This window comes from Meleagris gallopavo, chromosome 3 (assembly GCF_000146605.3).
Source record: "Meleagris gallopavo isolate NT-WF06-2002-E0010 breed Aviagen turkey brand Nicholas breeding stock chromosome 3, Turkey_5.1, whole genome shotgun sequence".
In the NCBI taxonomy this organism is placed as follows: domain Eukaryota; kingdom Metazoa; phylum Chordata; class Aves; order Galliformes; family Phasianidae; genus Meleagris; species Meleagris gallopavo.
In genome coordinates, this window is record NC_015013.2 from 49,789,616 (window position 1) to 49,805,135 (window position 15,520).

The following is a 15,520-nucleotide window of genomic DNA, read 5'->3' on the forward strand; positions in this document are numbered from 1 at the left end:
ATATATATATTTATATATAAAATAAAAAATAATGGTGACAGAACTGGCTTAACTTCAATAAATTTTTGGTTTTGATGAATAGCCTCTTATGAAGGTTCTGTTTCTGCTATGTTGTTAACATAAAAGCGGATACATTCCATAGCTGAAAATCTGCAGATATATATAAGAACAAAGTTTTGACAGGGAATGAAACAACTTAGATTTTCTTCTCTACTCTAGAATTAAATTTGTGCAAACCAGAATTCAGACAGCTCAAGACTGTACTCTAGGATGGGTAATTGGAAGTAAGATCTCAGAGAAAAATTAGTGAAATTCTCTTTTTCTCATCTTCTATACTATTAATAATGTAAGTTTTAGTATGCATGACCCCGGTTGCTTTTGATGCACTGTAACTACCTTGTATGGAAAATATGATATGAAACTTACTCAGAATATTTGGCTTCCTAAGAGTTTTAACTGGTTTTGCAATGCATCAGTAGCTCTCCATAAATGATGGAAATAAATCCTGTTACTTGAAAACGTGATAAAGGTTCAAGATGTCACTGCATATTATAGCAGCTGGTTTTTGCAAGTTTTCAGCTAATTTACCTGTATCAGCTATAAAGGAGACAGACACAGTTAATACAGTTCATGGGAGAACAGAAGAATTGATCTGAAGACTAAGAGACATGACATACTGAAAAGATTTGAGGTCAGTTCTAGAGAAGAAAACACAGAGTGAGCTTCTAGATACGTTACAAATGATGAAAGTAAATTCTATCCTCTGAGTCCACTGGTGGTGGAGTAAAATGTAATAAGATTAACTTTCAGCAATTTCACTGCAGTCTTTTAACCAGAAAGACTTGTTTTAGACATCAGAAAATACTTTGTAACTAACAAAATGAGTGTCTAAAGGAATACAACATGAATGGAAATGAAATGTAGGATGTAGAGTCTCTTAGACTATCTCAGGAATGGAGCAGTTGACATCTCTCTGCAGTAGTAGTTTAGGCTTTAAAATGAAGAAATGGAGATGACGATTTTTGAAATTCTCCTGTCCACATGTTGTATGGTTTATATGTCTGGCTACAAAATACTCTGGAGCTGAAGAGACGTTGAAAAAGCAAATGAACATCCTCCTCCCATCCCTACTCATCATCTGTAAAGTAATTCCCTGCCCAAACCTTGCTGAGTATACATGCACATTTTAAAGCATTGCTGTGTTGACACCCTCTTCTGTGTTTGATTTGATTTTTACAGATTGCTGTGATCAAATTATATTAACCACAAGTGCTGAGAAAGCACTTTAAAGCTTTAATGCACAAATACACCATGAAAATGAATAGGAAAATTCACAGGAAATGCTGTTTTCACTGGTAGACAGAGTTGTATGACAAATTCATCCATTCAATGAAAAAAAGCCCAAGGGGTGAAATCACTACTTCAGATCACAAGGCATAAATGAGCTTCATGAAGAAACTGTAGGATCAAACGTGGAAGGGAATCTTCTCTTGGACTGTCTACAGAAACAAACACAGTGGATAGATTTTTCTAGGGTTTAGTATGTTAGATTGTTCACTATTTTGTCTTGGTCCTTCAATCTTAGTGCCCTCTTTACTCTCAAGAGAATGAGAATTAGAGAAAGTATTTTGAGTGGGTAAACCTTATGGGGAAGAGCCAATTTTATTGTGACTAGATAAATGAGGCCAGGGGAAAGAGGACAATTGGGTCATCTTTCTCAAAGTGTTGACTCTAAGCAAGTCCTATTTCTCTTTTAGTCACTTGTAATGAAAACTGAAAGCAATAACTTTATTAACTGTGCAATGAAGAACACCACTGGAAGCCCAGTATGAATTAATGAGGAATAGGCTGTGCATAAAGTGATGAGATCCATATCTGTTATAAAACTCAAACCCTACAAAGCACAACAAAACACCCTACCTTCAGAATGTAGCAATCCTGCTGTGGCTGCTGCCTGCATTTGGGCGGGGGTGGGTACTTCCTTGCCTACTACACCCCCATGTGCTCCCCCACCTGCCAGGCAGCTTACCTTTCCTGTCCTCACCACAGAATTGATTGACAGGCATTTGGCTAAGACTTCAAAAGTGGCTGAAGAAAATTCACCCCTTTGCATTTTCTCATGCCTTTGACAACAGGGGGAGAAGAACTTGCACTTATGAGCATGTATTGTTATTAGAAGAATGGAAAGACTGCACTGGCAACTGTTATGCCTCTGAGCAGGTGCTGATCACTATCCTATTTAAAAATACTTGTTATTCAGCTGTTATTCTGGAGGACTCTACATGAACCAGAATTAATTTGTGGCTGGGACAGTGCTTGCAGAATGCTTCCTATGTTGAACTTGTTTGCTTTTTAACATACCAAGGGTGCAGTTTTAATTGAGAGTTATTTTAACACAAATTGGAAGAGAATTGAGGCACATGACAATTGGAGGTCTTCAACTGTTAGTCAGGAAAGTCATGTTATTTGGTAAAATTGAACAACTTAAAAACTAGTCTATAGTGCAAAAGGCGGCTGCCCTCACAAAAATAAGCCAATATTGATGGGTACATAAACTGGCCTCTTACCTCAGGCTCCTGGTTGTTCCGATCAAAGAGAAATGCTATCAGGAGACACGGTTTCTTGGGCACTTCCCTTGTCAGAATCCTTTTGCCAGGTTTCTTGGGCTGCAGCCATTCTATTTGGAGACATTCAAACATTGTCTTTTGTGAACAAGAAGAAGAGCGCAAGTTCTATGAGCCAGGCAAGAGTTCTGCAAAGTAGTACCTTGAGGAAATCACAGAATCGTAGGGGTTGGAAGGGACCCCCAGACATCATTGAGTCCAACCTCCCTGCCAAAACAGGTTCCCTACACCAGGTCGCACAGGTAGGCGTCCAGGCGGGTCTTGAATATCTCCAGAGAAGGAGACTCCACAACCTCCCTGGGCAGCCTGTTCCAGTGCTCCGTCACCCTCACTGTAAAGAAGTTCTTACGCACATTTGTGCAGAACTTCCTATGCTGCAGTTTCTGGCCGTTTCCCCTTGTCCTGTCTCTACACACTGCTGAAAAGAGTCTGGCCTCGCCACTCTGCCCAAAAATATTACATGCTACTTAATATCACAGGCAAACATCACATGCTACTTAACCTGTTCAAGAGGGTGAGGGGATTTTTTGGGTCCAGTTTACCAAGCAGTGAGCAAGTAGAAGCTTTTTATTCAGTCTGGCATGACTCATACACTTCAAAAGAAACCATTTCCTTTGTAAATTATTTTGAAGCTCTCTGCTTTCAGAACAAAAACCACATTTTCAAAATGCTCATGAAGTGGAACTTATGTCCTTAGACACTAGACCAATGCATCTGTAATGACGGACTTGTCCCTTCATCACTCATGCAGTGCCTTTTCATTGAACTACAAGAATTCACACCAGGGATTTTCCTTGATCTGTAGCACTGCCTGTGCTATCCTTACTATCAATAGTAAATAATGTCTTTTTATTGTTATGAAAAGAAAGACATTTTGAAAAGATCGTGTGACCACCACTCCCGAAGACGCACCTCCAGGGGGACACATTGCTGAATTTTCTCAAAAACTAAATGTGTATGCATGAGCACAAACGAGAAAGATAGAGGGAAATAAATACCTTTCAGAGTCCTAACTCGGGAATTTTGGTTGCCCCCCCAAGTCCCCACCAGTAATAGGACTGTTTCTCAGAGAGACTATGCATTCAGTCCACATTGCAACCGCAAGACACTTTGAGAAGCCTTTCTTCATAGCAAGGCTCTCACTTATTTTTTGGCCTCTACTTTACAACTGTTTCTGGGAAGGATGGAAGCAGACTTCTCCTATTGGAGGGGGGCAGCTTTAGAGAAAGACAATCTCCATTTTTATGTACCTTTACAGTAGAGAATTTTTACATAACAACAGACCCCAGAGGCAGTTAAAAATCTGTATGGAGATCACAGTCAGCACAATCTCTGAATTATTATTTTGCCTGTCTTCCTTATTAAGATCATACCTTACTGACTAAATCCATTATTATACATTGCAGGTAAAACAGCTAAAGTTGTGTCAAAACAGCCAGCACTTCTCTCAATATAAAAAGAAAATTAGTTTTGCAGTACTGACCAAGACAACTGATTAACCACTCTTCTGCAACACTTGCAATTTGCAGAACCATAAGCTGGCACTGTTCCATGTAATGATCATTTACGGTACAATATGCATTAAGGAAAAAAAAAAGTAAAAGCAACAACTCTTCACCTTCTCCATAGGTGATGTATATGGAGAAAATAAATAAGGAATTATTGACGATGCTTATACTATTCATATTCTTGCAGAACAACACTGTTGACTATTGCATTCTCCCAGTAGTCTATAGAGATACACATCTAATGTAAGATACAGCACTTGCTTGAATCATCTTCTGATAAATCAAAGCACTGTTACTGCTTTTAGAGTTGCCATTAAAATATCTCCTCTGGACATGAGTACTTGAGTTCTGGTTCCCTATGCTGTTACCTGAAGTAGTGATAGGCGCCACAGAGGGCATAACAAAAGCATAGCACACATCATCGTAACAAGCTGACACAAGATTGCTTCAGATGAAGGATCTTTTCAAACCTGATGCCTCCCAGGACACCCACTAATAGCTGAGACAGCAGAGATTTAATCTGACTTAAAGCAATTGGACAGAAACTGGCTTGTGTGTGTATCCATATGTCTCTGAGTGCATGTACAGTGCTACGAGATGTCACAAACTTCTATTTTTTAACTCAGCCATAAACATTTGCTCCAGGCAAAACACAGCACACGATGTTCCACCCAGGGAACAATTTTTGTTTAAACAAATTAAAAAATATCAATTTGCTCTTTTTTAAATTTATGAGTGCCAATATTTCTTGCTCCCCTCTTCTAATATCCACCTACATGACTCTACATATGACTCAGTAGGGATTTGATTTATTGGAATTAATTTGGTAAGTGATTAGTTCATACCACAGAGTAATGGTTTCACACTATTTTTCACAGGAGGAAGGAAAGTTGAAGTAGTACAGCTGTTAGAATTGAAAAAAAAAAACTACTGTAAGGGCAGAGTATCTGTCTCTTACAGTATAGGTTTTCTTAGGATTGTGTGACCTCCTCTTTACTCACCCCTGTACAGAATGGCAGAGGTTAATTACTGCAGGGAAAATCATACCTATTCCAACAAAATGTCATAATAGGAAATTGAGTCCAACAACATGAGATATCCAAATCCTGGCAATTAAAAGCTCATCTAGATTTGCTATACTGACATCTGTATTTCCTAACTCTGGAGAAGAAAAGTGATCTCAGGCAGCTTGCACTTTTCTGCCTTTCTGCTAGACATCAGACACAAAAAAGCTGCACTCCAGCAAGAGAGAAAAGCATGTATTACAAAACAGAAAAAAGTACTACAAAAAAAAAAACCCAAAAAACCGAAAAAACAGAGAAAATACAGGCTTGAGAAACACCTAACACTCGTCTGACGGTCTTTGTTTGTTGTTAACTAGAACGAAGATGCAGAAGATCTACACAGTAGAAAGCCATCTCTGTTTTACCAAGCACTACAGTCCTGCCTTCCAAAATAGGGCATGGTTCCTTAGCTCTAGAAAAGCCTCCATCTGGCAAGCACTGGTTCCTTCTTAAGTGAAGCAAGAACCATTGTTAAAGGACTCACAAAATTGAGTTAATTAATTAAACATTCTGATTTGTTGTGGATCAGCATGATGTGGATCAGGCTAGGAAACCAAGAGGGAAAAAAAAAAAGAGGTGAGATTTTCCCTTTCAGAATATGTGAAAGGGTGAGTCAGGCTTACAATATATGCCTCTGGTTTAAAGAGGCTGCTTGGTGTCAGCTTTCCATCAGTTCAGAGCTCTGTTAATTGGAGTTGCCATTAAAATATCTCCTCTGCACGTGAGTACTTGAGTTCTGGTTCCCTATGCTGTTACCTGAAGTACTGATAAGTGCTACAGAGGGCATAGCAAAAGCATAGCACACATCATTGTAATAAGCTGACAAAAAAAAATCACTTCAGATGAATGTGATGAATGCACACACCTCTGCTGGGAAGTGTGGCTGCTCTCTAGGATGTTGTGTTTGTGGAACATTCTTTATACTTGAGTGTCAGTTTTCTACCTTGGGAAGGGTGGTGGTTCACGTAAACTTCTGAGCGCACAGTTCTACAAAGCTGTAATATTTGAAACCCTTTGAATCTCAATCACAGAGATACTAAAACTTTCTCCTACTTTCCTTTTATTATCCTTCCTTTTCTAATATTAAATAGCCTCACAATGCGTAGGAGGGAACATCATTTGTGAGTCCAGTACTTATTAATGGCAGGTATGTTGCCTTGCAGAGTTTGTGAAGCTGCTCTGAAAGACACCTCTTTTTTGGGAAGCGAGAGGTTGTTGCTAGGAAAGGTCTCAGCATCTTCAGGAATAGGCACAGCATGAGGAAAAACTCCTGTGTGCATACACAGCATTCCACTCATGCTTTTCCAGCATGGAAAAGGAGACTTTTTGTATTCTTCCATTTCTGAGTTGTGCATGGGCAGGGAAGCATAAGGACCTGTATTGGTCATGGGCTTCCCAAACGCAACATTGCTAAATACATCTTAAATTGCTGGAAGCCTGTGAATGCTGATACAGATGACGGACAGGAAACTTCAGTGAAGTTGCCTTTGTTTTTTAGTCTTTGAATTTTTGCTGATGATAATCAGTTTCATAGTCTGACTGCAACTAGAAAGGGATTATTTCTTTCACTCTGGATTTTAAGGATGAGCATATTTGTTCAGAGGATAGAGGAGACCAAATTAGAATGTGCTAGTGGGGCATAATAAATTCACAGTAATTGTGTTCCTCAATTCTTCAGACACCATCATCTGTAAATATTCTGATCCCTTCATAGTTAGCTCATTTATGCTTTTGTCCTTACTGAATTAACCATTGTCTTTTCTTTCATGCTGTCTCCTGAGGGAAACCCATTCTAAATCATTTTGGTTTAATTCAATTAATTGGCATATTGTCTGAACTTATGTTTGCCCTCCTGGGTCTTGAACTTATGTTCCCTCAGTTCTCAAACTCCTTAGCTATATTTCTGCAGCTTTGACTGACAACTTGCTTGATCAGAGGACAAAGCATGTGCTTTCATATCTTTTACTTCCAGGCTAATGTTTAACAATGTAGTCAGTTATCAGTCAATTTGTTAAGCCAGGGTGAGAGTTCTCCGTTCTGAAGTCATCATAAAAATCAATAATAATCAATTCATTTATTCTAGCTACATTAAATTATTATTAACTGTAATAATTAAAAATAAATAATTTAAAGGACCTAAAGCCTGTGCTGATTTATGAATAGTTCGTGCTTTTGTCCTTTGCTACCAACTTTCATTAACTGGAAAAGGATTAAAAATGTGAAAGACAGCAACTAAATCATACTGCCTTTTCAGTGTGAAAAATTAGAGGATGAAGGTTTTGCTTTCAGCATAACTTCTTCACTTATATAAGCAGAAGAATGACTGTGCAGAAAGTATGAAGCAGAAAGAAAAAAAATGTAGTTTTGATGAAGCATTATTTCTGTAGTAAGAAAAATGGGTTGAAAAACATAGACTTAATACTACTCTTAGTCAATACATTTTATGGCTATAATAAACTGAATTAATGGTACATTGAGGACATTTTGTCAATGCTTTTTTTTTTTTTCTTCTCCACAGGACACACAAAAAAACATAACTTCACCACGACTTGCTCACAGCAATTCTGTCAAGCTATAGGTTTTAATATATCTTATATACATTCAACCAAAAAAAAAACAAAACAATCAAGAAGTAGGGCAAAAACAGAAGTATCTAAAGCAGCGATAAAGTTAAGCAAAAGCTGAATGATCATGTCATTCTCAAACGTAACCACTCTGGTCTCTCAGAACTTTCCCCATATCAACATGTCCCTTATTTGGGCAAAAGTTTAAGGTGCAGATTCCAAGGTTGAGAAGAACTAGATCTGTAAAAGCTTGTCTTAGGACACAAGAAGAGTTTGATGTAGAAAATAGCAGTGCCCTGACTACCATTGTATCTTTCTTCATGTCTGTTCCTTTCTACAGCAGGACTCTGACAAATATCCATATATATATGAAAATATATGGAGAGGCAAGAGCTGCTTCAATTCTAAAGAAGCCAAAACAGAGAGAACTGTTTGCTTCATATTTCATAATATGAATGACCTGTCATTTAATCGAAGACCACTTTCAGATCTTTCCTCTGGCAAATTCTCATTCAACACAAGACCTAAGGAAAAGGTGACTAAAACTCCATGAAAGCTGTTGATGGTGTAAATGGCTGTTGAATAACTTCAAAGAGAATCTTGCTATCATGGTGTATCCACTTCAGAGTATGTCTCATGGCTGTAAGCATCCATTCAAACTTAGTGAAAATTGTATACTATGCCATGTTTCTCTTTAGAAGTTTTTTTTTATTCAGGTTAGTCTAAGAGCCATCTGGCTGAGGTCACTAAGGATCTTGTGCATTTTCTTGTTCACAGTACCCAGATGGTAGCATCTAGATTAGAAACAGAAGATATGCCTGTCAAAAGTTACGCATTTATCTTGAATCCCATAGTGACGCAACCTAAATAAATGATCATAAGTGATTTTGCTGAGCCTTTTACAAAGAGAAAGGACTTTAAAGCATTCTTTTCAGGTGTTATTCTCCTTACCTAACTTACTAAAAGTACTGATTCATAACTTTCTTAGTTATGACCATAGGTACATGAAATACTATCAGTTTTAAACAAAGGACACCACCAAACTTCAGAAGTGAGTCTAGTCTAGTCTCTTCTTCAGAACTACTTCAAAATAAGAGCGTATTTTTTTTAATACGTAGTTTGAAAACTTGCAGAAAGTGACATCCTGGCTTACTGTGTCTGTATATCCTTGTTGTCACAGACAGCATTTGCCCTAAATCCTTAAAATCTATAAAACTTGTTCAAATAGTTCATATGCACTGCCCATTCTGGGAGGCTACACTGAATTTCAGTGCTCTGCTCTCTACAAACTAGCTCATTTCTTCTCTGAATACTATCCTTGTCAGTTTACTGCTGGTTAAGACAACATATCTTTTCTCATTATGGTTTGAAAGATAAGGATATTTCTTCACATATTTCCTGACATAGGCATTATGATTCCTCTTGTAACAAAGAGATGTGTTTCCTACGCTACTGTGCCATGCTTTCAGTATATGCATGCTGTCAGCGTTGCCTGAGAGGAAGGACAACAGAGGTACCATTAATATTTTTCACTTGGTTTTCCAAAAGGCTAGCACTTTCTCCATAAATGAAGCAGCTATACCTGTATAAGTGGCATATTTAACTAGAAAATTAGTAATTAACATTCATACAATCCACTAGATTGAATGATTAGACACAGCTGTAATTTGAACCCGAGTGATAACAACATAGTGGTACTTAATTCCAGTACACCTTCTTTTGCATCCTCACCAGAAAAGGTACATGAGTGTCAAGGTTTCTTTTAGCAACTACAACTGCAATCTAACCTCTTGATACTAAAGACTTAGGTATCACTTTAACACTCGACCAAGGGCAATTGAATTGCTGTGGCATTTCAACATGTTTCTGCTCATTGGCTCAGCTCCAGGAGCACTTAGGTGTTAGAAAGTCCCAGTTTTGCCATGATGTATTTAAATTTTTTAAAAATTAAAGATACCTTTACTGTACATCTCTGCCATCTGAAAATATTAAAACCTGTGCAAAAGTCAGAATCAGCTACTCCTGCTTTAGTGCTTATCCACATCTGCATAAGAATACCTTCAAGTATTATCCTTCCTTCCCCATTGCCTAGTTCCTGTTTGAAAGTTCCATGAAATCTGAGTTCAATTAAGGCCATTCATGTAACTACCTCATTGTGTGCTTATGCTTTAAATAGAAACACAGATGCCTGAATAGGGCCTTCTAGTTATCTGAATCTCAATAGTTTTACTAACATTGCCAAACTTTGAACTCTAGTTATAAATCTTGACTCAGTAGAAGACAGGAATTCAGAGTTATATACAACCCTTAAAAATGCAATGTAGAATGTTACTGTGGGAAGCCTTCAGATTCTAGGGAAAAAAAAAAAACAACCACGGAGGAACAATAGATAAGAAGAATATTCAAAAATTCAAGGTAAGAAGGGGTCATAAAACACAGTTCCCTATTTTGTCAAGCCTAACACATAAAATAGCCAACATTTCTGTCTATATGTTCTTCCTGGACAAGACTGATTGATGCTACTTCGAAGGTACACAAAATTTCAATCAAACCAAATCTCTTGTTGTTGTTGTTACTACTGCTTTCATGCTTTTACAATAAAATCTGTGCATGAGATTTTCTAGGCTTTCCATGTGGAACAGCTGCAATATGACCAAATAATAAAGCCGTACTACTGCTTGCCAAAAAGCTCCAAACTTGAAAGTCAGACTAAGCCAATAAATGATAGATTATAATTGCTTTTAAGTAGTGTTACAGCCTCACATCAAACAACAGATAATTACTAAGGACATTAAAAGTATGCTGTCATACTAACGTATATTAATCACATAAAAACTAATGTACGCATTCCTAGATATAAATGATACAACAAGAAATAAAATTAATTCTTTTTTTGTTAGCTGGTCAGTAAAGCTAATTTTAAGAAATACTAATGCATATTTATCCACTGGAACATTATGCTATTTTACTATTTTGTTAGTTACTGCCCTTAACGCATAAAGTCATCCTACCTTTTAAAATGCCAGACACTATCAGATAGTGAGATGCCGTTAAGAAAACCAGTGAATACAAATAAGGGGCTGAAATATCTATTCTAAAAACATTACATTTTTTGCTACTTGTTTTTGTCATTGATGTTAAGAAAGTAAGAAGTATTGAATGGGAATATCATAACTTTTACCAGTGTCTGGCAACACAGCACAAAGACAACAAATGTTCTTTGATCATCTTGTGCAGGCTGGAGGATTCTGGATAATGATTAATAATTACAAGACATTTAGAGGTAATTTTTCAAATCCTATCTAGTTTAGCATAATCTATAATACATAAGATTAAAAGATAGTTCAGGCTGGTGCTTCAATCCTTGTTCAAAGACAAAACCGATAAAGAAAACATTTTAGTAAAAAAGAAACAATGCCCTTTTAAGTAGAACAAAGGCTAAAGGGTAGTTAGCAGCATGGTTACCACCCATCAATCCAGGGAGTGCTAATGAAAGCAGCCCCAAAAGTGGCTGTGGTTAGAAATGAGGAATGTGTTGTCAGGATGATGATGAGGGCTGATATTTTTCCTGGCATTTTAGGCATCAGGAGAATGAGACCCTATCCACAGGATATAAATGATCACTGGTGTGGTGTCTACTGTTGTAGAAGGGTGGATCTCCAGCACATTTGTGCTCATCAGATACCTATCATCTTCTAGAGTGTGTCCTTACAGATCAACTGAGTCCCACCCCATCATTTCTCAGATAAAGTAATATCACCCAAGCAGATCTGGCTGCAGACTTTCCAGTCATGCCAAGCAGTGAAGATCTCAAGCACCTTTACAGCCTTTCAGTCTGCTTTTTTTCTTGATAAGGGTTTCACGGCTGTGATAAAACGCAACTTCCAAAGACCAAATTGGCAGAAACCAGCAAAACTGGATTATTGTGATTGTGGTTAATTATCCATTCCAAATTAACTGAAGCATTAGTAATGTTAAAGGGTAACATTAGTAATGCTTGGGGAATTGTAGTATAAGAGACCAAAGCTGCAAGGTGCAACAAACATCAGAAAAATTTAATATGCTGCATTTTACAAAGGTTCTTAGCACATTGCAAGATCAGGCCTTAATTACTCCAAAGGCCTATGCTCGGCAGGACTATCAACACTACACAATGAAGCAGTACAGTGCCTGCTGGCCAAATCTGTTCCAGAAACCAAAAGAAAATAATAACGTCCACAAAGCGTTATCAGCATATAGTACTCTCAAAACCCATGTGGGTACCCAAAGAACTAATCTGTTCTTTGCTCACACCAGCTTTTGTTGATGAATTAGGACCATTGCAGAGTTTCTATACAGGTTGTCCACAGGCCTAAAAAGAGAGGCCACATGAGTGCAGAAACTAGTGAGAGTATCTAATCTCAGTTTGAAATTGTTCCACCCTGTGTCAGGACTCTGCCTACTCCATCATGAAAGGACTGGAGATTTTTATTTAGTCACAAATGCACATTGGCAGGCTTGGAGAGCATGTGCCTATGTTTCTCTCCTTTACTCTTAATGAATAAATGGAATAACTCATGTTGTGGAAGTAAGCAGTCAACCTCAGTTTTAATGATCTGGGGACATTCTATGAGTTCTGTGGGATGGCACGTTTTCTGAAGTGAAAGCTTATTTTCATATTTTTCTCTTATCTCGGGCCAAACAACTTCAAATCATACGATGCAAAGAATCCTGGGTAAGTGACTCCTTTTGAACAGGGAAAGTTAGTAAATATTTTTAATATAACAGAAGATGTTGGAAGAAACAGTGAATTAATTTCCAGTATTTCAAGAAAGGCCTTCATAAGTATGCATACATATATATATATATTTATATATAAAATTGTATATATATATATATATAAAATTGTAGCTGTTTATCTACATAAGAATATTGTCACTAAGGGAAAAAAAAAAAAACTTCGTCTATATGATAACTGCTGCTTACAATTCAGAAAGTTACTGTGTTGAAAGCATTGTGCCAGTCTAGAAATTCTTGTAATATCTAAATCAATGTCTTTCAGATGTCTGTGCAAGGAAAACAAAGCTCTAACAATTGAACAACCAAACATCTTTTCATATTAATCAGTAGGAACTTGATAAATTCCACTGATGTGGAAAATTAGCACCTTTGCTTGTTTCCCAGATTTTGATTTCATTTTGGACACTTGGTCATGAATTATAAGTGCTGCCTGGCTGGATGTAACTATTTCAGTTGAAATCCATTATATCTTACAGAATTATGTGCCTTGTTAGGAAAATGCTAGTTATTTCCATTTCAGCATCTGCACTGCGGTGGATCTATTATTAACAGTGAGCTCATTAAAAAAATGAAAGAATCTGATTTGTGTCTTTGGGTTGGGGGTTACCAAGGCTTCTGCTGAAACAAATAAGCTGGCTGTTCTGCTTCCAGCTGACACAGCTGTCACGAATACCTCCACCGCCACTGCATTGCACAGGGATGCTGGGCTACAAGGCCTTGTAGCCATATGTAAACAATACAGCACTGATGACAGGTTTACAACACTGGAGACAACACGTGCAGCTGTTAGCCACTGGTTTTTATAGTGCAGAACAAATGTTTCTCGATTTGCAGACGTTAGGCATGCAGGCTCTCTGGGAGCAGGGAGGGGGAAAATGTGGATGGCTAGTGGCAGCTCTGCCACACAAAGGAAGGGACTGAAGACCATGCTTCCTTCTCGTCACTTCATCCTCAGTGGAGGAGATGGGGTTCCTGTCAACAATGCACATATGTTTCATGGTGTACTTCTGAAGGACTCCAGTGAGATAAACACTGTGACAGGAACAGCTGATGTGGGCTATGCTTATGTCACCAAGCTAAGTTGCAGCAACAACCACAGATACAATATTTTAGAGTGGAAGGGACATCAAAGATCATTCAGTTCCAATTCTCTGCTGCAGGCAGAGTTATCAACTGCTAGATCAGGCCACTCAGGGCCCAATCCAACCAAGCTTTTCACGCCTCCAGGAACTGGTCTTCCACAACTTCTCTAGGCAACCTGTTCCAGCAACTCACTGCCTTCTCAGTCAAAAAACTTCACCCTGATACCTCATCTAAATCTTCTCTGCTTTAGTTTAAAGCTATTCCCACTTGTCCTATCAATATCTATACATATAAAGAACTGACTTCCCTCCTGTTTATAATCTCCCTTTAAATATTGGAAGGGAGTAACGATGCGTTCCTGCAACCTTCTCTGTTCAAGCCCAGCTCCATCAACGTATCTTTGCAGGAGAGGAGCTCCAGCCCTCTGATCATCTTTGTGGCCCTCTCCTGGACCCTCTCCCAAAGCTCCACATCTTTTCTGAGTTGGGGGACCTGGACCTGAACACAGTACTCCCGATGGGGCTTCACATGGGCAGAGCAAAGGCAGACAATCCCTTCCTCTCCCTCCTGGCCACCTCTCTTCTAACACAGTCCAGGATACTGAGGGCCTTCTGCACTACAAGTTCACACTGCTGGCTCATGTTAAGCTTTTCCTTCTACCAGGATCCCTAAGTTCTTCTCAGCAGGAATACTCAAAGTGTTCTTCCCCCAGTCTGCATGCATATCTGTGTTTGCCCCAAGCCAAGGAAGGCTTTCAAAATAGATAAGAAAGCATAATGCTATAATAATGCAGTGGAAAAAAAACAGAAGGAAAGAATCTGCTTACCCTTAGAAGGCTTCAAATACACAATAAGCTCTAGCTAGATACCCTCACCTCCACTGCCAGTTCTTAAATGAGGTCTGGGAACAGGTGGATCCAGGCTCCACCTCTTCCAGTCACTCAGGTCCTTTGTGTGCACCTGAGCTCCCCTAGGTTGGCCCTGCCTTCCCACTAAGGTGCTCAATCATTGTTTCAAGCTATGACTTAGCATTTCCACTGCAGAAGGGATAGTAGAATTTGGAAATTCTATCCAAAAGTTCTTGAGTGTGAGAATATATAAAGTAGGAAGACAAGGAGTAACGACACCTTGCCTTATCCTTCCCTACTTAACAGCTCAAGTGTTGGTTACTTTCTGACCCAGCAGATCGCTCATAGACTACATATTAAAACAGGTAGGAAACACCAAAAGAGAAGGAAATTAAAAAATAATAATTTCTCATAAACCACATCCCAAAGCAATAACAGTATCTTATAAATAATTATTACACTGTTACACTCCTGTGTGTAGATGTACATTATATTAAGACTTGGGGATCTCAACTAGCCAAGTCATATTAAAGTACATCTTTGTCAGCAACATAAGTTTAAGCCTGTATTTCAATACTTGCTGTCTCACATAACTTCTAGTGACAGAAAGTTTCTAGCTAATTAATAATAATGAACATACTGATAAATACCTAGGTCATGATAACTCAGTAGCATGCGCTAGTAAATAAAATGCTCTGGGACCTGTTTTCTAGCCTCACAGGCAGTGTCACTGCACAGTTTGTGCTGTAATAGTCATCTTCCACTACATTGTTTGGGACCATTTGATGTCCCCAGGACAGTCTCTGACCATTACTGTCCTCTGACCCCAGACTGGCCCGGCATTGGTCAAAATTATACAAAAGGAGTATATGAAAATATAAAGAGCATCGTGGGTCACAGCTTGTGAGAATGCGCTTGTCATATTTAGTATATCACTATGGATGTAGCTTTAGCACAAATGGTAGTGTTAAAGCATTAGCTGCTGATTCCACTGGATGATGGGCTGCTATGACATGCTGGAAGTCCCTTTCGCAAGGGGAGCAGTTGGTAA

General features: G+C 38.4%; 1 long non-coding RNA gene across 1 annotated transcript in view; it reads right to left on the reverse strand.

Annotated features, from left to right (window-relative positions):
* LOC104910302 overlaps window positions 1–2,673 on the reverse strand; it is a 24,636-nt gene extending 21,963 nt beyond the window's left edge. The window contains exon 1 of the long non-coding RNA XR_004159384.1: window positions 2,568–2,673. This is a non-coding gene — a long non-coding RNA (uncharacterized LOC104910302). The remainder of the gene's footprint in view (window positions 1–2,567) is intronic.
* Between the last annotated feature and the right edge of the window lie 12,847 nt (window positions 2,674–15,520).